Genomic DNA, 22,612 nt, shown 5'->3' with positions numbered 1-22,612 from the left:
AGTGAGATGAGCTGGTCTGTCCCTCTGTCTTGCTCCCAGCTGCCCTGGGCTGGCACCTTTCTGAGACGGAGGCTGATCACACTCCCATGTTGACCTGAAAAGCCACCAGGCACTGCTGAGAGCAGAGGGATCCACCTCGGACCATGACATGTCTCACCCTTTGCTAAGGTCTCAGCATCCCACATTTAGCCCAGAACACACATGGCTCATCTCACAAACCCAACAGCATTTTCTCTGTCGCAGTATCTCTGTGATTGTCCTTGGGGTTTCAGATAACACAAGGATTCTGTGGGACAGATTTTTATCCTGGAGAGAAGCTCACAGCTTGGAAGGATGCCTCAAGGAGACAGCCAAGAGTCCTAATGATGGCATTTGATTCAGGAATATTCAGCTCATTCCCTAGCCCCACAGACTGCATTGCCCACAGCCCCATAGATCAGAGGAAAGCTGGGACACGTGTGCCCATGGACACATCTGCAGGAAGGGACCCACAAGATCAGGCTGTGACTCTGCAGCTGAAACTCTCATCCCCAGAGAGCCTGACAGCAAGAACAGGATCACAGCAACAGGGACCCAGAGCAGGGGAGCAAGAAGGAAAATGCAGTGAGGGTGGGTGTGTGAGAGGCCAGGGCAGAGGCAGCCGGGCACTCAGACAGCGTCACCCTTCCCCAGCTGTGCAGCCACCTCCCAGACACCAACCTTGCCGGGCAGCTGCTCTCAGCCCCTGTGCTCTGCAGAGGAACTGGAGCTCTGGCTGCACAGGAGCTGGTTCATGCCTTGGAGCCCCCGGCCCTGAGGGCAGAGGCTTTGCTGTGGGGGAGAGGGGGCGAGGGGGCTGCTCAGATGAGGGCTCTCCACTGGAGGAGATCAAAGTGAGTTTTCAGAATTCTCCCTCCCTGTGGCGGACACTCCCTCGGGACACTTCTACAACATTTCTTGTTCTAGTTTCCTTTCCTTCCCATATCACAACCCTGCATTCTGGAGATTCCCCCCCTGGGAGATTTTTTCCTGTGTCCTGTTTTTTCCCTGTCAGTGCTCACAGACCCTATCCCACAGACTCTGCACTCACCCTGGCCCTACAGAAGCCTGCCTGTTTGCAGGGCACAGCCTGGGCACATACTCCTGTTTGCAGGTCAGAAAAAAGGACATGCCAGATGTTTTGCCCGATATGCAGCCAAGGTAATGCTGGTGTTTCCCACAGGCTGGGGACTGGCTGAAGACACATCAGGAGCCTCCTGGCAATCCTACTGATCACCCATAGTTACAGTTCAGGAGTCACAAGGACTTGTTTAAAATTAAGAACTCCTTTTCCATTTATGTGTTGCCATTTCCAAAGAGCAGGAAATCTAAAACACAGACTCAGGAAAGTTTCTTATATTGCTGTTAACACGTGTCTTGACCTCCTTTATGAAACCTACTGTTGGAAGTATTGTGGGAGTGAGCTGAAGCTCTGAGCAGCCTGGACCAACAAAATATCCCTCAACAGCAGAAGGACCCTTCTATGAAGGCATCACTTCTTACACCCACAGCTTCTCCCCACAGCACCGTGGGGATCTCCCCGGGCAGGCTGAGCGCTGACCCTGGCAGGCAGCAGAGTCCCTGCCCTAGCACAGCCCTGGAGTGCAGGGACGCTGCTCTGCAGGACAGCCCTGGGCACCCCTGGGTACACATTTACATTTACAACCCACAGCCATCCTTGGGAAAAGGCAGCATTCACATCTTGTCCCTCTGACAGTGCAGGAGGTGATCCCTGCTCTGCAGCACATCCTTTGCCTCTGCATCAGAGTATCTCTGGGAGTTGTACTTACATCTCTTGCAGGCTCTGCAATGTGACAGTTTTCAAAGATTCTACCATGATTTGCAAATGCAATGCCCTGCAGCCACAGACTCAATATCTGTGAAGATTTCTCTCCCAGTGAGCTCTCAGCATCCTCCCACCCCAAACTGCATTTCCCCTCTCTCTCTCTGGCTCCTCTGCCCTCGGTGCTGCAGGCAGAGCCCTCAGCCCTGCTGCGTGTGCAGAGGAGCTGCTCCTGGGCAGAGCTGTCTCTCGGCAGCGCTGCCGCTTCCATGAGCTCCCTCTGTGCCAGGAGCCCAGCCCAGCTCAGCAGCACAGGAGCAGCCCAAGGGGGCACTTTCTCTGTCCCCTCTGGGCTCCCTCCAGGTGTCCCTGGGGCTCCAGGGGCACATCCTTTGAAACAACCTGAAGTAATCAGTGATGTTTTTTCTCTCTCCTCTGCAGAGACACTTCTTTCCAGCATTGTATTCTTCGTATTAAAAAATAAATTGGCAAGAAAAGAATGTTTTCTTGTCTCATCATTAGACAGGACACCAGGCATGTTACAGCAAAGGATCTAATTTCTTCAAGCTGGGGGAGGAATATCTTCAGTTGAATGAATTTAGACATTTTATTCTGCTTTTATACTCCTAGGTCTAGAGAGACATTCAACAGTTTTTAAACCATGTCATGTCTGTGCTCTGAAACAAAACCTTTGCACACATGGGGTCTTGCACACTTGGTACCAGGTTTCCTTATGGTGAGTCAGAGCTGGGCTGGTGCCACAGCTGGGGTGGTTCAGCCCAAATGTGAAGGCAATGCCCTCAGCCAGAGACCTGACTGGATTTGCTGGAGCCATCAGTGTTGGAGACGGAGCTGTTACATGGATGGAATAAACTGCCAAGGTTGGGTGCTCAGAAGAGAACTCAGAACTCCAGTCTCTGCTGCACTGTAAGGCCTGATGCCCCATCCATAAGTACATATCTAAGAAGTTCAGATAAAGAGTGGTCTTTCAAAATTCAACCTTTTTGTTCCCAGGTGACATGGACATTTCTCATGTGCCTCTCCAGAGAGTGACAGAGGCTGGATCCCTTTTTCAGGAGAAACTATTTGCTGGAAAGACACAGCTACGGGATGACTCAACAAGGTTTTATTGCATTTACTTCAACATCATCAGATCTTATGTAGTTGGTGCTTTTCTGTGATAGCTCCTTCTGCGCAGGTGATCATTAAAAGACAACCATTTCATAAGAGATGGACACAAAGGCCCTGTCATGACCAAGAAAGCTCACCATGAGCTCTGGAGGGAGCGAGGAAGATTATAACCAAGCACCAGGAAGAACCAATAAGTTTAAGGCCTCTTCTGAAGAGGAAGAGGCCCTGAGCAGCCATGAATGTCCATGTGTAGGAGTGGGAGAGAGCGTCAGGCGATGTGAGGTAGAAAAGGGTGATGGCTGATTACTTTAGCAAATCTTTACAACCATGTCTGAGTCCACAAGTGGAATGTGGTTGATGTCTATGGGTGGAGAGGGAATAGGAGGAAGTGTTTTTGGAGGGTTATGGAAAGAAGGCAGGCTTCTCTTGGGCTAATCATACATGGTAGTGACATTAATATGCTGTGGGCATGACTATGCCTGGGAGATCGGGCATGGCTGCTGCTGGAGCTTGCAATGCTCAGTCATGGCCCATGAGCTGACCTTGCTCTGCTCCTCTCTCACAGTCCCTACACTTCAATGGTCCTCAGGAATCCTCCATGACACTGGAAGAGAAATGACCTTTCTGCAGCGTTGGCCCATTACTGGAGGACAAGAGTGAAAGGTTTGTGATACACATGGGAGTGCAGGAAGAGAGTGGTCTATGTGTGGCAGTAAATGTGTTAAAGGCAAGAAAAAGACCTGAAGACCATGTGCTGGTCATGCTAATGTGGAATAGACTGATTTTTGTGTGTGTGTGTGTTCTTGTTGTTGTTTGGTTGTTTTTTTTTGTTGTTGTTGTTGTTTTGGTTTTTGTTTTTTGTGTTTTTTTTTGTTTTTTGTTTGTTTGGTTGTTTTTTTGTTTTGTTTTGTTTTTTTTAATGTGTTTATTTTAGGACAGCAGAAGAAGGAACCTGTGCATTTCAGTTCTGGGGGATGGATCCAAATTGAGGATTCAAGCAAGTTTGGGACTGGGTATGCTTAGGTGATTGAGAACCATTGTCAGGTCTATGAAAGAAGCTGGGTGCTCACAGGCATTGCCAGATCCTCAGAAAAACAGAGCCTTGTGGTTAAAGCGACACTTGGCATCAAACCCACACCAAAACCACAGATACACTCACACTGACAACAGGCAGAGCCTTGCGAAACATTTGATTGAAAGGGTCTCCTTTGCCAGACCCTGGGGGTTAGGGCTTGGACTTTCTGATGAAAAACCACCATGAAGGGATGACATGGCATCAGAGCCACCTCTGCATCCATCGCCTTTACCACCTGTAACCAGTGCCTGAGTTTTTGCTTCACCAGCCTCCAGGGACAGGGACTGTTTGTTTCCTTCACAGCTGTGTCAGCGATGTCCCTTTGTGGGGCCCCAAACACCCTCAGAAACTTGAGTTTGCTTCTGCCTTTTAATTCATGGGAGGTTTGTTCGTTTTTTCAGTATCTGCAGTCGGGGTCATGGCAGCAGAGGGCTCATTAACATCCAAAATATCCTTACAAGCCAAGGCTCTCTGCTGCATTTTCCTAAAAGCTTCAAGTCTGGTGTGGATGATTAGGGAGTTTTCAGGAATAGCCAAATAGAGAGCATTTCCATAATAAATGGAAATGCAGCACGGACAGCACGTCAAGGGAGGCGATTCTGCCTCTCTGTTCCACTCTGGTGGGACTCCACCTGGAGTACGGCATCCAGCTCGGGGTCCTCAGCACAGGACAGACATGGACCTGTTGGAGAGGGGCCAGAGGAGGCCACAAAATTGATCAGAGGGATGCAACAGCTCTGCTGTGAGGGCAGGCTGAGAGAGTCGGGGTGTTCAGCCTGGAGAAGAGAAGGCTCTGGTGACACCTTATTGCAGCCTTTCTGTACTTAAAAAGGGTTAATAAGAAAGATGGGGACAGACTTTTTAGCAGGGCCTGCTGTGATAGGACAAGGGGTGGTGATTTTAAACTAAAGGAGGGAGATTCAGGCTGGGCATGAGGAAGAAATTTTTTCCACTGATGGTGGCAGAATGCTGGCCCAGGTTACCCAGAGAGGTGGTAGATGCCACATCCCTGGAGACATCCCAGGCCAGGCTGGATGGGGCTCTGAGCAACCTGAGCTGGGTGAAGATGTCCCTGCTCATGGCAGGGGCTGGACTAGATGGGCTCTGAAGGTCCCTTCCAACCTAAACCATTCTATGGTCCTATGGAAGCTGAAATGAACAGTAAGAACAGAAAAAAGGGACTAGAAAGAGGTGAAAAGAACTGGCAGCATTTAACAATTCTTGAATTTACTCAAATATAATAATTTTTAATTTTTTCAGTATAGTACATACAAGAGTTAACTAGGGAAATAAGAGACTTCCCTGTGTTCCACTGGATACTGACCCCTCCCTCAATAGAATGACTAATCCTTGAAGGGCCAGTTATATCTGATACAGGTGAGACGGGTGACTCTCAAAGAGTAAATGCAGATAGAGAAGATGCTAAAAGTATAACAAAACGAGGACAAACTAAACATTGAAGTTAAAGAAATCTGAGCTGAGAAAATGATGACTGTTAGTGCAGGCTGTCCCCAAAAAGTAGAAACAGGAGCCCTGAAATCATCATCTCCAGGTGGGTGAAAAAAAACAAAGAAAAAGAGGAAGAGTAGACATCTTTATAAACAATAAAGATGAGATGCCTTCAAGCACCAAAAATCTTACAAAAAGAGGAGTTATTCAGAAAGCTCCTAAAAATCTCCATTTATGACATCCCCCACCCCCTCAAGAAAAAAAAACCAACACAAACAAAACCAATCAAACAAAAAACCTCAAACCCAAACAACAACCAAAAACCCAACCAACCAACCAACCACTGAAAAGAAGCAGTTCAGACTTAAACAACGCATGAACATAACTTTTAATGATCTGGAGAGAAGTTGTCCCACCGATCTCAGAGAATTTTTGGTACCTCAGTGATACAACAGCCTGAAGTCAAGTCAGGGTTGTGGTTACAGTTAGTTCCTCGGCACGTAGAGGTAGTGGGAGAATTTTTATTTTGATTCATGTTCTGTCTAGTGGGAGGGTGCATTAGGGGTGGCTGTGACAGAAAGCATCTGGGAAGATTATTAAAAAGTTAAAGGTTGGAAAAAAAGGAAAGAAAACAGAATACAGATTATTATCACTGAAGACATTAATGATCAAGTGGGCTCTGGGATATTAGATGTGCCATCAGAGGTGAAGATTAAGCCAGATCAGCTGGAATGTAGGTGAAGTGACCTGGAAGCCAAGGCTGTGTGAGGGTCTCTGATGAGGACACGATGGGAGGACCTGGCTGCAGAGGGACCAGGGGAGTCCTTGCAGGTGCTGGAAAGGCTATGGGGTCTGAGGGGTGACTGGGAGACATGTTTCTCTGTGCATGTTTGTGTGTCTGGTGTGTGCACATATGGTTGAAAGACACTCCATGACATGGGTGTCTCTAGAACAAAGGAACCTGGGAAGAGCAAGAATCCAAGACAAGTTCCAGGATGGGCTGCATGTCTAAGGCCACACACAGTACATGTGTGTGTGAGTGAGGGGTCTGTACCACAGACAAGAGAGATTTGGAGCAACTGGAGAGAGTCCAGCAAAGGGCCATAAAGGGCATCTTGCATATGAGGAGAGGTTAAGAGACCTGGGGCTGTCTCAACAACCCTTCAGATCTGTCCCTGCTCTGGTGTGGGTGACTCCTCACAGTCCCTGCAGGGGTGTGCATGTTCTGACATGGACTTATCCAAAGGCAACCATCCCCTCAGCTGATGTAACTCCAGTGTGAACTGTTCCACAGGTCACTGTCCATTGGGATCCAATTCTCACTGGGGTTTTAGCAAGTTCCCTCGCTGCCCACAAACCTACTCTCTGGTGGGAGCAGAGTGGAAAAAAACCAGAAGAGCCAGTGAGGTGAGGTGTCCTTTGGGACTTGACACTTCCAGACAAGGAAGAACTGGTCAGAGATGTAACAGGCAGGGATGAGAAAGCAGAGTGCAGGATCCTGAGGCAGGCTTTGGCCTGCTGGGCAACCTGCCTCTAAGATTTCTATAGGATGCAGCCCTACAGAGAGGAGGGCTGCAGTGTGCTGTTTGATGGTCAAGGATCTCCTCTTCAACCTCCAGAATGCTCTACTCCCACATGCAGATTGTTAAGAAAAGGTGGCAGGAGAAAGGCATGGAAATGCTTGACAAAGGAGTAACTGAAAAGAGCTCTTTCCAAAATACAGCCGTGAAGAGGAAGCACAGAGAAGGCGGAAGCTGGCTGCCTTCTGGCCTCAATGGTTCTGTGCTGCTGTGCTGCAGACAGACATCTGCATGTGTGAGTTTGTCTGTGTGGGGGGGAAATGGGGAGATGAGGGGATCCTGGGGCCAGCTCCCGCACAGACAAAGGGTCTATGACCAGCCCCTGCAGGCATCCACATTTTCTGTGTGTCTATATATGCGTACATTTTCCACTAATATAGCCTTGCATACGAACAGCCCAACCTTCATTTATCCTTTCTCTGCTGACTCTGCTTTTGCTTGCTTTGTACCCTCCTTTGGTGTCTTGGAGATTGTGTTCATGGTAAATCCTGCCTGGGTTTGCAGAGACCTTCAACTCCTCATGTTGTTATCTTGTGAGACCACACCACAGTCAGGGTGAGCCACCTGCATGCAGATATTAACAGATGAGCAAATGGAGTTTGAATCCAGAGAGGCCTTGAGATACTCAGGGGTTTAGCCAACAGAAACCTCTCGAACTTTACAAGGATAATTGGCCAGTCTGGCTTCAAGAGGAATAAAAGACCTGCACATCAGGTCCAGCTGGGACCTGAGTCTGTGTGACTTTGAGTGCTGAGGAGTGACTCTGAGGAGAAGAGCCTGGGAACTATTGGAGATACCACAGAAGCCAGTGGTTTATGCTGACCATGAACAAGACCACCTGCATACGGGGCTGCATTACGTTGAGCATGTTCACCCAGAGGAGATATTATGTCTCTTCGCACAGCACTGGTCACTGGCAGGGACCCACACACCTGGGTTTGTCACAGTTATTGGCTCCTTATTTTGATGGAGATGAGAGCAGCTGGAGAGTGCCCAGAGGAGATCTGGAGTTTGGGGCCTTCAGCAGATGCCCTGTGTAGAGGGACTGAGAGACCTGGACTTATTTGGCTCTTCTTTCTCAGTGGCACAGAGGCTCAGGGCAGTATAGGAGTAGCCTGAGACTGCTTGAAGTGTAGTTTCAGAGATGATGGAGCTTTTTTCAAAATTGAGTAAGAAAAATTTGGAAAGAAAAAATGCCACAAAGTGCAGATGGGGTGGCTGAGATTTGACAAAAGGAGAAACAAATGCCACTCCAAGTGCAGTTTTGTGGTACAAGAGGCCACTTACAAAGAGTCTGGATTAGCCAAAGCTTTGCATTTCAATGAACATTCTGTTAGGATGGAGAGATATCGGTAAGGGTGGGAAGATGCTCAGGTGCAACCAAGGTTGGTAAGCAGGGTGGAGGTCAACACTGTATCGCATCCATGGTGGAGAAAGCTGGAGGCACTGGCGAGGCTGAAAGCCCCCAACACAGCCAAGGCCTTTGCCTCCTGGGCTGTGGCTGTTCTCTGAGCAGTTGATGTCTATGAGACACCACTATAGCACCAGTACTCCATTGCCTGCTCGTCACAACCTGTAAGCCTGGGAGATATTGTACCGTAGTTCTGCTCTTGGCATTGCACAGCCCCACATCCCACTGCCCCAGGAAGAGCCCTGAGCAATGTTTGAGGGACAAGATCTGCCTCCCCAGGGGCTGGTTACACAGCATCAGAGCCACTTTCCCATTGCCTTTGCCTACCTGTCCTCACTGTCACCAGTTTTCTGCCTTAACAAGCACACAAGCTTTGTCAGTGATATGTCCCTCAGTGGGGTCCATTAACACTACAAGAAACTTTGGAGTTTGCAACTTTGACTTCTTGAGAGGCTTCTTCAACTTCCTATCACTGTCTATAGTCTTGGAACCAAACACACCAGAGGGGACATTAAAGTGCCTTGGGCTGCTCCTGTGCTGTGAGCTGGGCTGGGCTCCTGGCACAGAGGGAGCTCATGGAAGCGGCAGCGCTGCAGAGAGACAGCTCTGCCCAGGAGCAGCTCCTCTGCACACCCAGCGGGGCTGAGGGCTCTGCCTGCAGCACTGAGGGCAGAGGAGCCAGGCAGAGAGAGGGTAGAGGCCAGCTGGGAGTTGAAGGATGATTGAGAGTTCACTGGAAGTGAAATCTGCACAGCCCTTGACATGGTAAGTCTCTGGTTGCCGGGCAATGCAGCTGCAGTTCCTGGAGGCATCTCCTGATGCTGGCACAGCCACAGCTCACAGGATGTGTCATGAGGACTCCCTGGCCAGGGGCTTTTGTCAGGCAACTTTGAATGGCTGCAAATTTAGGGAGGATTTACAGGGACTGTGTGAGCTGGGGGGAGGCTGCATTCTGTCTTCTGGGTGTTTGCTGAACAATGGTCTGACTGTCCCTTTAGCAGATTCCATCTTCAGAAGCCTGACTCTGCTCTGCCTGTCCTGCTGGGCTCACGAGCTGCCCCCAGAAAGGCTCAGGTCTGCTGTAGGATCCCACGAGTGCTGAGCCTTTCCTTGGGCTGCACTGTCCTCTCAAGGTCCTTTGCTTCTCTCAGTGATGGGTCATACCTTGCTCTCTCCATCACATCTCCACCTCTGGGCTGGGACAAAGAGTATTCAGGTCTGTCCTTTCAAACAGTGCTCCCCTGCTCCTGCATGAGTCCAGCTGTTTGAGTTTTTTTTAAAGAGCAATTTGTATATAAAGACATCTTCAACACAGCACCAGTGATAGCACAGGGGAGATGAGTAAAAAACCTGACAGACACTTTTGCTCTCCTGACTCTGCACTGAGCTACAGAGAGCTGAGCCCTTTCGCCTGTCCTGTCTCAAGACTCTTCCCATTTTCAGTCATATAAATCCCTATTTCTACCCATAAGTAACACATTCCACAGATGTCATGGTGGAAAGTTAAAAATACAGAAAAAGTTCACACAAAGATACGTGAAACATTTCCTGTGGAGACCACACCCTTTCAAGTAATGAGTGCACATACAGAACATTTCCATTAAAGCTGGATTATATCTGACATTCCTTGGGAATGTCAGAACTGTCAAAAACCAGCTCCCATGTCCCCACTGCAGCAGAGCAAAGCTGGCTGCTTGGCAGCACACGGGCAAAGGTCCTGCTCCCCTCAGCACACTCAGCCAGCAAAAAACAGAGAAAGGAAATGTATTTCAGTTGGGGATGATTTCTACAAAAATCAGTGGCTTTGGTTAGAGGAGTCTGCCCTCATTTGAAGTTGTAATTTCCTTTATTGTACAGAGCCCCCATGCCAAGAAACAGCCAATGTCCAACAGCAGCTCCATCACCGAGTTCCTCCTCTTGCCATTCACACACGGGAGCTGCAGCTCTTGCACTTCTGGCTCTTCCTGGGCATCTACCTGGCTGCCCTCCTGGGCAACGGCCTCATCATCACCACCATAGCTTGTGACCAGCACCTCCACACCCCCATGTACTTCTTCCTCCTCAACCTCTCCCTCCTTGACCTGGGCTGTATCTCCACCATTGTCCCCAAATCCATGGCCAATTCCCTCTGGGACACCAGGGCCATTTCTTATATGGGATGTGTTGCACAGTTCTTCCTTTTCCTGATTGTAGGAGAGTATTTTCTCCTCACAGTCATGTCCTACAACCGCTATGTTGCCATCTGCAAACCCCTGCACTACAGGACCCTCCTGGGCAGCAGAGCTTGTGTGCACATGCAGCAGCTGCCTGGGCCAGTGGGTTTCTCAATGCTCTGCTGCACACAGCCAATACATTTTCACTGCCACTCTGCAAGGGCAATGCTGTGGACCAGTTCTTCTGTGAAATCCTCCTGATACTCAAGCTCTCCTGCTCAGACTCCTTCCACAGGGAAGCTGGACTTCTTGCTTTAAGTGCTTTTATATTCTGGGGATGTTTTGTGTTCATTGTGCTGTCCTACAATGAAGATCTTCAGGGCCGTGTTGAGGATCCCCTCTGAGCAGGGACGGCACAAAGCCTTTACCACATGCCTCCTTCACCTGACCGTGGTCTCCCTGTTCGTCAGCACTGGCACATTTACCTACCTGAAAACCTCCTCCTGAATCTGGTGGTGGCAGTACTGTATGCACTGGTACTTTCAACACTGAACCCTTTCATCTACAGCATGAGGAACAAGGAGCTCAAGAGTGCTCTGAGGAAGCTGATGACCGGATGTTTTCAACAGCCATAGACTGCCTGTTTCCTTCCGCAAAGGTGTAGGCCATGACAGGCCAAGTCTGTCTTTCCTTCTTTACTTTTTACCTTTTTTAACACTTGTGATGTTTTTCTCTTGAATGAAATGTCACTATTCATCCCCTTCTCCTTAATTATCCACCCATTTAGTGTGACCAAAAGACATTGTGTAAATGGGGAGTCTCTCGTATTTAAGTGAAATAAATGAACATGTGCCAACTTTTTTTTTTTTCCGAGATTCATCCTGATTGTGTCAAGGATGAATGGGAAATGAAAACACCTTCGTGGCAACACCAGCTTTGGGAAGGCTGCTCTGTGCCTGGAGCAGTAAGAGCTCTTGAGGACCTCAAGGGCCAGGGATTTTGTGCTGGGCAATCACATGGAGGGGCTGTGGACCTCTCAGGATCTGCTGGAGAGGAGAGCAAAGGACACAGGTGCCTCCTTTTCCTATTGCTGTGCATGTTCACCCACCTCTGGGGTGACCCCTCTCTGACCCCCAGGAGCTGCTGTGCCCTTCAGAGGGGCAGAGTCTGTGGGGTGACTGCCCAGAACACCTGCAATGGGCACTGGTGTGGGACCAGCCCAAACTGGGCTTTGTTGGGCAGAGGGCATTGGGGGTGGAGACAGGGCAGGGGAGGTGGGAGAGACTCGAGGGAGCTTGGATGGGCTGGAAAGTACCTGGGAGAGAAAAACATCAGCCTGTATCTCGTGCTGCATGGCCATGCAGGGTGAAGACTCACACCAGGGATTGTGGTGCAGAGCCAGGGCTTGTGGGAGGGATCAAAGTCATGCACGTGCAGGAGAGAGGAGGCTGCTCTGTGACCTTGTGCACAGTGAGATGGATCATGAACTGGCTGGATGGCAGAGCCCAGAGGGTTGTGATCAATGGTGCAGAGTCTGGTTGGAGGCCTGTAGTTAGTGGGGTTCCCCAGGGGTCAGTACTGGGTCCAGTGCTGTTCCATCTTTTCATCAGTGACCTGGATGAAGAGACTGGGTGCACCCTCAGCAAGTTTGCTGATGATACGAAACTGAGTGGAAGGGTTGACACACCAGAGGCTGTGCTGCCATTCAGTGGGACCTGGACAGGCTGGAGGACTGGGCAGAAAAGAACCTAATGAAGTTCAACAAGGGCAAGTGTAGGGTCCTGCACCTGGGGAGGAATAACCCCAGACACCAGTACAATTGAGGGGCCGACTTGCTGGAAAGCAGCAGTACAGAGAAGGACCTGGGAGTTCTGGTTGACCATGAGTCACCAATGTGCCCTTGTGCTCAAGAAGGCCAATGTTATCCTGAGGTTCATTAATAAGAGTGTGACCAGCAGGTTGAGGGAGGTTGTACTCCCCCTCTACTGTATCCTGGTGAGGTCGCATCTGGAGTACTGTGTCCAGTTCTGGGCTCTGCAGTTTAAGGACAAGGAATTACTGGAGAGACTCTGGTGGCAGGCTATGAAGATGATGAGGGGCCTCGAGCACCTTTTTTATGAGGAGAGACTGAGAGAGCTGGGTCTGTTCAGCTGGAAAAGAGAAGCTGAGAGGGGATCTCATAAATGTCTATAAATATCTCAAGGGTGGATGTCAAGAGGATGGGACTAGACTCTTTGCAGTGGTGCCTAATGAGAGGATGAAGGGCAACAGGCACAGACTGAAGCATAGGAGGTTCTATCTGGATACGAGGCAAAAGTTTATTACTTTGAGGGTGCCAGAGCCTGGAATAGGCTGCCCAGAGAGATTGTGGAGTCTCCTTCTCTGGAGACACTCAAGATCTGCCTGGACACATTCCTGAGGGATCTGGGGGAGTTCACTCTGGAGAACAGGAGGTTGAGAGGAGACCTTCTCACTCTCTACAACTGCCTGAAATGAGGTTGTAGCATGGAGGGTATTGTCTCTTCTCCCAGGTAGCAAGTGATAGAGGAAATGGCCTCAAGTTGTGTCAGGGGAGATTTTGATTGGGTATTAGGAAAAACTACTTCCCGGAAAGGAATGTCAGGCATTGGCACAGGCTGCCCAGGGAAGTGGTTGAGTCACCATCCCCAGAGGGGTTGAACAGACGTGTAGATGAGGTTCTTAGGGACATTGTTTGGTGTGGGAATGGTAGGATGTGTGGTTTTGGCTAAAGAGCCTTGGACAGGTTATATAGAAGTATGTTTTTTATGAGTGTAAGCAGTGATAGCCCAGGCCAGTGAGAATGATATCTTGGGTCAGAAAACTGCCCCCATATGTATGATGTGTGAATGTTGGGCCTGGGTTTGTGAATGAGTGGGTTGGAATACCACCCACAAGATATGCATGGCAACGTGACTGATAACAGTCACAATATGAGTGTGGTATATTTGGAATTATTGAAAAAACATCCTGTCTAACCTCTTGGTACAGGCCCGTATCTGTAAACCTATAAATTGAGAACTGTTAATAAAAGTCAGCTCAGCTCTGCCTAGCTGTGCTCTCACTGCTAACAAGAACTCTGTGTCTGTGTGTGTATCTGCGTCTGTATGAATCGTTCTCATCACCACAGTTTAGTGTCAGTGTTAAGAGCTGGACTCAATGATCTTGAGGTTCTCTTCCAACCAAAATGAGCCTGTGATTCTATCATTCTAAGGCCAACAGCATCCTGGGCTCTATGAGCAGGAGCATAATGAGAGGAAAAGATTATACCCCTTTTCTCAGCATTTCTTACACCATATTCAGAATATTTCCTGGGTTTTGAAACCCCACAATGCCAAAGAGACCTAGAAAATCTGGATCTAATTCAGTGGAGGACTACCAAGGTGTTTAGGGTGATAAACCATGTACTGTGAGAAGAAGTTTAGAGATCTGGACTTGACCAACTGGTAAAAGAGATCTTTGGAGGGAAAATGTAGAAGCATTACACAGTTCCCTGGAAGAATAAGCCAGGTTCATGTCTGTGGTACAAGACACAAGGACAAGAGGCAAGAATGAGAGGCCCTGAGCAGCAGTGACTGTCGATGTGTAGGTCTGGGAGAGACAGTCAGGGGACTTCAGTGAAAAATAAGGGTGCCTCTGTTGGTGAAAGGAATGTCAGTGATAACTTCATCCAGTTTCAGAGTAGGTTCCTCTGGAGCCCCAGGGACACCTCAGGGGAGCACAGAGGGAACAGAGAAAGGGACATCATGGGCTGCTCCTTTGCTGCTGATCTGGGCTGGGCTCCTGGGACAGAGGGAGCTCACGGCAAGCAGCAGTGTTGCAGAGAGACAGCTCTGCAGCAGGGCTGAGGGCTCTGCCTGCAGCACCGAGGGGAGAGAAGCCAGAGAGAGAGAGGGGAAAGGCAATGTGGGGTGGGAGGATGCTGAGAACTCACTGGAAATGAAATCTTCACAGGTATTAATTCTGTGGCTGGAAGGCATTTCATCTGCAAATCATGGCAGGATCTCCTAAAGCTGGCAGATTGCAGAGCCTACAAGAGACGTAAGTACAACTCTCAGAGATTCTCTGATGTAGAGGAGGAGGGTGTGCTGCAAAGCAGCCATTGTCATCTGCACCTTCAGAGGGAGAGGGCATGATGGCTGCCTTCTCCCAAGGATAGCTGCAGAGGTGTAAATGTAAATGTGCACCCAGGGGTGCCCAGGCCTATCCTGCAGGGCAGGGTCCCTGCACCCCAGGGTGGTGCCAGGACAGGGACTCTGCCACCTGTCAGGGTCAGTGTTCAGCCTGCCCAGGGAGATCACCACGGTGCTGTGGGGAGAAGCTCTGGGTGGAAGGAGTGACCCTTGGCAGGGCAGGGTCCTTCTGCTGTTAAGAGGGTGCTGCGTGGGTCAAGGTTGCCCACAGCTTAAGATCACCCCAGAGTATTTACTATAGGAGGTTTCAAAGAAAAATCTATGCAGCGATTACTATGAAGATAAGGAGCTCTAGAGACTCTGTCGTTTCAGTTTCCTAATCAAGGAGGGTTGGGATTGGGGTTGGAAGAGGCTGGGGTTAAAAGGATACATAGAAAAGGAGCTCTCTAGTTTTAAGAAGTCACTGAGACTCCTGAACTGCAATTCCGAGTGATCAATATGTTTGCCAGAAGCCTCATATCCTCCCTTCAGCCACTCCTCTGCCTGTGGACTGCACCAGCATCACATTTGCTGGACACAACCAGCTTAGTCTGACCTGTGTTTTTTTCTAACCTGCAAACAAGAAGATGTGCCCAGGCACTGCCCTGTAAACAGGCAGGTGTCTGTACAGCCAGGATGAGGGCACAGAGGGTGGGATGGGGTCGGTGAGCATTGACATGGAAAAGACACGGGACAGAGAAACATCTCCAAAGAGGAAAATCTCCAGACAGCAGGAATGTGATCTGGGAAGGAGAGGAATTAAACCCAGAAATGTTGTGGGAGGAAGAATACTGAAAACTCGCTTTGATCTCCTCCAGTGCAGATCCTTCCTCTGAGCAGCCCCCTCGCCCCCTCTCCCCCACAGCAAAGCCTCTGCCCTCAGGGCCGGGGGCTCCAAGGCATGAACCAGCTCCTGTGCAGCCAGAGCTCCAGTTCCTCTGCAGAGCACAGGGGCTGAGAGCAGCTGCCCAGCAAGGTTGGTGTCTGGGAGGTGGCTGCACAGCTGGGGAAGGGTGACGCTGTCTGAGTGCCCGGCTGCCTCTGCCCTGGCCTCTCGCACACCCAGCCTCACCGCATTTTCCTTCTTGCTCCCCTGCTCTGGGTCCCTGTTGTTGTGATCCTGTTCTTGCTGTCAGGCTCTCTGGGGATGGCAATATCAGCTGCAGAGTCACAGCCTGATCTTGTGGGTCCTTTCCTGCAGGTGTGTCCATAGGCACACGTGTCCCAGCTTTCCTCTGACCTGTGGGGCTGTGGGCAATGCAGTCTGTGGGGCTGGGGAATGAGCTGAATCTCCCTGAATGAAATGCCATCATTAAGACAGTTTGCTGTCTTCTTGAAGTTTCCTTCCAAGCTGTGAGCTTCACTCCAGGTTGAAAGCCCATCCTACAGCATCTTTGTGTTATCTGAATTCCCCACACATAAGCACAGAGATGCTATGATGGACAAAATACTGTTGCGTTTGCAAAATGAGCTGAATGTGGGATGCTGTGACCTTAAGGAAAGGGTGAGATATGTCATGGTCTGAGGTGGTTTCCTCTTCTCTCAGCAGTGCCTGGTGGCTTTTCAGGGTAACATTGGAGTGTGATCAGCCTCCATCTCAGAAAGGTGCCAGCCCAGAGCAGCTGGGAGCAATACAGAGGGACAAACCAGCTCCCCTCACTCTGCACTAAGCCACAGGCATCCTCTTGCCTTGCAGGACTCCCTCTGTTCTCCCTGAGTGCAGCAGAAATGCTGAGGGTTTCTGACACCTAAGAACACTCTCCAGGGTGGGAGGGCAGAAGGAGCCATAAGAAAGCAAAACCTCTCAAAGTGCCTGCCTTGCCATTTCAGCTCCTTATCACTGGAGTGCAGATGCTGACAAGCCGTCTGCATGATGAGTCATTCCATCTGACAAGGTTGAACCCCAGGACTGGCTGCTGCTCCCCCATTCCCATGCCCCCTGCTGCAGAGCAGGGCTGACTCCTCAGCAGCCAGCGGGCACAGGCCCTGCTCCTCACGGCACCTCCGGCCAGCACCACCCAGGGCTCAGCCTCGGAGCTGAAGGAAAGTCTGGAAAAGGACAAGGGGGTGTGGAGCAGGGGGAGGGTGCATGAGAAATGGCTTCGATTTTGTTCAGAGAAGTATCCCCTAACTTGTCACTGTCTTTTCCTCCTGTGACAGTGCCCCATGCTCAAATGTAGAAAATGTCTAACAGCAGCTCCTTGACAGAGTTCCTCCTCCTGGTATTCAAAGATACACGGGAGCTGCAGCTCTTGCACTTCTGGCTCTTCCTGGGCATCTACCTGGCTGCCCTCCTGAGCAACGGCCTCGTCATCACCACCATAGCCTGTGACCAGCACCTCCACACCCCCATGTACTTCTTCCTCCTCAATCTCTCCGTGCTGGACCTGGGCTCCATCTCTACCACTGTCCCCAAGCCCATGGCCAATTCCCTCTGGGACACCTGGGATATCTCCAATGCAGGATGTGCTGCACAGGTTTTTTTTTATTTTTTCTCTGCTACAGCAGAATTTTCTCTTCTCACCTTCATGTCCTACGACCGCTATGTTGCCATCTGCAACCCCTGCACTACAGGACCCTCCTGGGCAGCAGAGCTTGTGTCCACATGGCAGCAGCTGCCTGGGGCAGTGGGTTTCTCAACTATTTTCTACACATGGTCAATACATTTTCACTACCACTGTGCAAGGGCAATGCTGTGGACCAGTTCTTCTGTGAAGTCCCCCAGATCCTCAAGCTCTCCTGCTCAGATTCCTACCTCAGGGAGTTTGGGCTTCTTCTGGTTAGTATCTCAGTAATATTAATCTCTTTTGTTTTCTCGGTGGTGTCCTATGTGCAGATCTTCAGGGCTGTGCTGAGGATCCCCTCTGAGCAGGGACGGCACAAAGCCTTTTCCACGTGCCTCCCTCACCTGGCTGTGGTCTCCCTAGATATCATCACTGGCACATTTGCCTACCTGAAGCCGCCCTCCATCTCTTCCCCATCCCTGAACCTGGTGGTTTCTGTTCTGTACTCGGTGGTGCCTCCAGCAGTGAACCCCCTCATCTACAGCATGAGGAACCAGGAGCTCAAGGATGCCCTGAGGAAAGTAATGGCTGGATACTTTTCAAAAGCAATAAACTGCCCATCTTCTGCACATCACTGATGGTATAACTCATGACAGTCTCTCTTTTGTATATTTTGTAGTTGTAGATTACTGTTTGTAGCTGGGGAGAGGGTTGTTTGGTTTTGCTTTTTTTTAAATGTCATGATATTGTCCACGAAAAAAAGTCATTATCCATCTGACTTCTAATTCAACATCTACATTTATAGTTCGAGTCACAGACTGTGTAAATGAGAAGCCGTGCTCTCTGTGCATATAAACAAAATAAAGGAGCCTGCAGTGAATTGTTTTTCTGAGATCCTTCCTCTGAGACCTTTGTGAAACTGAATACAAAGATCCCAGCACAGAAGCTCTGCCAGGGAGCACCAGCCTTGTTCTCTCCTGAGTTGTTCTCTTTCCGCTTCCTCACCCTCCTTCTCAGCCCTTGTGTTGGTGTAAGGCCTGACTGCTCCTGAGACTTGGTCACAGTCTTGTGGTGTGGCAGTCCCACGTGTGCAGGCAGGCACTGGCAATGGGCATTTCTGTGACAGAGCTGGCCTCCATATCAGTGTCCTGGTGTTGTGACCCCCCCCAACCCCCCACTCCCCCTCCCCCATTTTGGGCTGAAGCTGGGGCGGGGTGAAGCAATGGAAGGAACTGGCCCGAGTCATGTGGCCACGAACTGACCAATAGGGGTATTCCATCCTATTCATGGTTTCCTGCATATAAAAGCAGAGCACGTGGACTGGGTTGCTCTCTTTTTTTGCATCGGCTGTTCGGCACGTTGGTTCTTTTTCATTGGAGCGCTTTCCTTCATTCTGCTGTTCCTGCAAGCTGAGGTCTTGTGCTGTTTCCAGTTCAACTGTGGGATCCTGCTGGACTTCAGGACTGGTTTTACAATATTTGTTTTTGTGTTATTTTTCTCTGTGTTCATTTTCCTAGTCTTAGTAAATGTTTTCAAGTTTCCCAATTCTCTTTTCCTTTACTTTTCTCTTTTCCTGTCCTCCCCAAATCCTAGTGAGAAGGAGGGGGAAGGAGGAAGGGGGGGGGTCCTGAAGGGGGAAGGAGGATAAAGGGTGAAGGGAAACCATCTGCCACGGTTTTGATTGTCTCCCCACGATCAAACCACGACAATCAGCGTCTCTGTCAGCAAGAGGATCTCTTTGCACAGTGTCTGAAGGTTCTTCCAAAGTTGTTCTAAAGAACATGCCGAAGAAATAGACTCTCAAGATGCTCGTTGCTTTGCTTTTTCCTCTGTGGGCTCAGTGTGATGACATCAGGGTCCCAGTGCACTTTTCGTGACACTTAGGGCTGGTTCAGGTGTTGCTTGTTGGTAGCCAGCACCCATGCAGATGGTGAACAAGTCTGAGTCACTCTGAGCACCCTCCATGGCCAGCTTGAGTGGAGGTGGTCAGTGGCAGTGGCCACCATCAGTTGGGTCTGCCTCCCAGCCTGACCGGTATGACCCTGCAGAGTCACCACAGTCCACACACCACAGCCCACTTGAGCTACAGAGCAAAATCCCCAACTTCGGGGCTGTGGGGAACATGGGGAGAGGATGCAGGAATGGCTGGCCAGGCCAGTGCAGGTGCACTCTGTGGGGAGAAGGGGTGTCCCAGGAGAAGAGCAGGGCACAGTGTGTGTGCAAGAGAGACATGGAAACAGTCTGTCATACTGCTGGGTACCAGCTTGGGGCTGTTCTCTCTTGGAACCACCATTTTGATCACTGTCCTCTCACCACAGCTGGGAGACCTATATGGAAGGACACTATGTCAGAAGTCCAGGTGTGCACTCAGATGAGATGTGAGCATGCACATCCTGTGTGGGGGAACATGTACTATAATAAGCACAAATGCCATCAGCTATTGCTGCAGAGGCCATGGAGGCCTGTGGGACAGGTCACTTCATGTTGAGAGTAACTTCCCTGAGAAACCACCTAAATGTAGCATTACAATGTGCTTCCTTGAACCAAGGTCCTTGTGTCCTCCCTGGAGACCTGCTACAGCTGCACCACCCAGGCCCAGTTGCTGCCCAGCTTCGTGGCTGATGACAGCATCACCTCTGCTCACAGACATGTTAGGACTCTTTCTACAACTCCTGCATGCATTGTTTACATTTTAGAGCTGATTCTCCCCTTCCTGTTCACATGGGCATCCCATGAATGTATCACTGCTCTCTACCCCAGTGTAGACAGGCATAAGGCCTTCTCCACCACCTCCTTTCACCAATGCCACTGTTTTCTACAGCAATCTCATCCTTCACTGTGGGATGCCCAGAACAGCCCTCCCGAGACAGTTTGACAAAGCCTTTTTTTCTACACCATCCTCACATCCCTGCTCAATCCCCTCATACACAGTTTAAGGACCAGAAAGGTTGGGCAGAAGTGGAGCACAGAGAAAATTGGTCAGTAAAGCTTGGAGGTGCACAGAGAGCCCATCTACATGTTGGCCTGCTGTTCTCTTCTGAACAGGCCCAGAGGACCTGGACAGCATTCGCTGTGTCCCAGAAACTCTCCTGGAAGTTCGGGATATGGAGAAAACTTTTGGTGTGGGAAGGGACAGTAAGGTGCTGGTGGAACTGGCTGGTGTCACTGTGAGACATCTCTCAAACACCTCAGAAAAGTCACGGTTCTGAGGGAGATTGCATGGTCCTCTGAGAAAGAAAATATAAAAAATGACTTATCATAGAATAATTGTGGTTGGAAGAGATGCTTAAAATCAGAGTCCCACCGTAACCTAAATCTGGCACTAAACCATGTCCCTAAGAACCTCATCTACACATCTTTTAAACACCTTCAGGGATGGTGACTTTACCAGCTCACTGGGTAGTCTGTTCCATCTGCAAACTCACTGAGGGTGCACTCAGTCTCTTCATCCAGATCATTAGTAAAGAGATTAAACAGAACTGACCCCAATACCAAACCCTGGGGAACACCACTCGTGACTGGCCACCAACTGGATTTGGTTCCGTTCACGACAACTTTTTGGGCCCAGACATCCAGCCAGTTCTTTATCCATTGCAGATACACCGTCCAGGCCATGAGCTGCAGCTTCTCTAGGAGATGCTGTGGGATATGGTGTCAAAGGCTTTACTGAAGTTCAAGTACACAACACCCACAACCTGCATGATGGATTCACTCCCCCACAACAGCCTTTCCCTCATCTGCTAAGCCGGTCACCCTGTCATAGAAGGAGATCAGGTTGGTCAAGCAGGACCTGCCTTTTATAAACCCAGCTGCTTGGGCTCTATTGCTTGTCTCATATGTGTGACCTCACAGTCCCTTGTTCCTGCTGTAGGTCTGTCCTTTCCAGAGGCAGAAGTGACCTCACAGTCCCTTCCAGAGCCATTGGCTTCCTACTGGACTATGAGTTCCTGAGACACAACTGACCGCATGACATCGTACCCAGCCATCACCCCCCTTGTGGTGCAGTGTGTGAGCAGATAAAACTAAGCTGGTTTCATCAAATTTATCTAATACATTTCTTACCAGGGGTTTGAGAGGAGAAACATTCCTTGTGCTGTATTTACACTGGGGCATTTTATATCTCTGCTTCTGCCTCTCTGTTTATTCTTCTTCCTCTGTGTATTCTGACTTGAAAGAGCTCTCCAAGGAAAAGATTAATGGAATCCTAAATAACGTATGTTGCAAGACACCCCTGAACATCATTGTGCTGTGTCTAGTTGTCTCTCCAAGTCCCCAAAAGCTGTCAGCTTGGGGTGGGCAGGTGTTTGGGAGGAGACATAGGTGGGACAACTTACCTCAGTTGACCAAATGGATATTCCAACCATATGACATCATGCTCAGCAACAAAAGCCAAGAGAAAGGAGTGGAGAGAGAGAGGGGATGACATTTGTTATTGAGACAGCAAAGAATAAATGTCCTTTGTTAATGTTTTGCTTCTGCATGTTGCCTTTGCTTTTTGCGTCTTCTTTTTTTTTTTTTTTTTTTTTTTTTTTAGTTTGGTGTTTTGTTTTGTTTTGCTTTGTTTTTTCCTTCCCTCGCTCCACAAATGCCTTTATGTTGACCCATGAGATTTTTCTCAGCAGGCACCAATTCCCATTTGCTTTACTTGGAGAACCAGCTGCACACAGGCACAGGAGGACATTTCTTAACTGCCAACACATCTAAAAGACAGGTTTAGTTCAGGGAAAATCAAGCCCATTCCTCAGCTGCATTAGGTCCACATTATTTCCTTTGAATTCCAGTTCCAACAGTGGAAAAATGTTATACCAGCAGAAAACACATTTTCCTGTCAAGCACAGATGCCAAAACCCCTCAGAGCACAGCCTACTTGCATCTGTTTGTCCATATTTGCTCTTTGCACACAGAGAGTCACACACTGAAGTCACAGCTCCCTTGAATCACCAAGGGAAGCAGACAAACTGAAATTAAATGCTCTTTTTTTTTTGGACATTAAAATTGCTCAAATCCCAATATATCTGGGTACAAGGGACATCTTCTGGTTCTCTCATTCCCAGCAAATTATGTATGACTCTATTATAGGTGAGGAAAGGGATAAGAGCGGTGTTGGACACCCTGGGTGCAATTACCCAGGTTTCCTTGTCTAGTCAAGAGAGGGAAATCAGTTGTCTCATTCAAGATGTCTTAGCCTTCTCTGCCTGCCACCAGCTCCTGCCTCAGAAAGTCTCCTGTAGTTCCTGGGTCACATTTCCCTGTCCCACATAAGGGCTTCAGCTCCCTCTGTGTATCTTGGAGGCGGTGGCCATCTCTGTGTGGGTGAC

At 49.4% G+C, this 22,612-nt stretch overlaps 2 pseudogenes across 2 annotated transcripts in view; both read left to right on the top strand.

The window, feature by feature from the left end:
• Window positions 1-22,612, top strand: part of LOC308041735 (neurobeachin-like protein 1) — a 347,706-nt pseudogene that overhangs the window by 212,530 nt on the left and 112,564 nt on the right. The gene's annotated exons all lie outside the window — the stretch shown is intronic.
• Window positions 10,329-17,979, top strand: LOC308041680 (olfactory receptor 14J1-like; annotated as a pseudogene). Its single transcript has 3 exons — window positions 10,329-11,075; window positions 17,718-17,875; window positions 17,974-17,979. The product of its transcript is annotated as an olfactory receptor 14J1-like (transcript).

This window comes from Nesoenas mayeri (assembly GCF_963082525.1).
Source record: "Nesoenas mayeri genome assembly, chromosome: 6".
NCBI classification, from domain to species: domain Eukaryota; kingdom Metazoa; phylum Chordata; class Aves; order Columbiformes; family Columbidae; genus Nesoenas; species Nesoenas mayeri.
The sequence above is the reverse complement of the archived record's forward strand: the minus strand, read 5'-3'. Positions and strand labels throughout refer to the sequence as shown.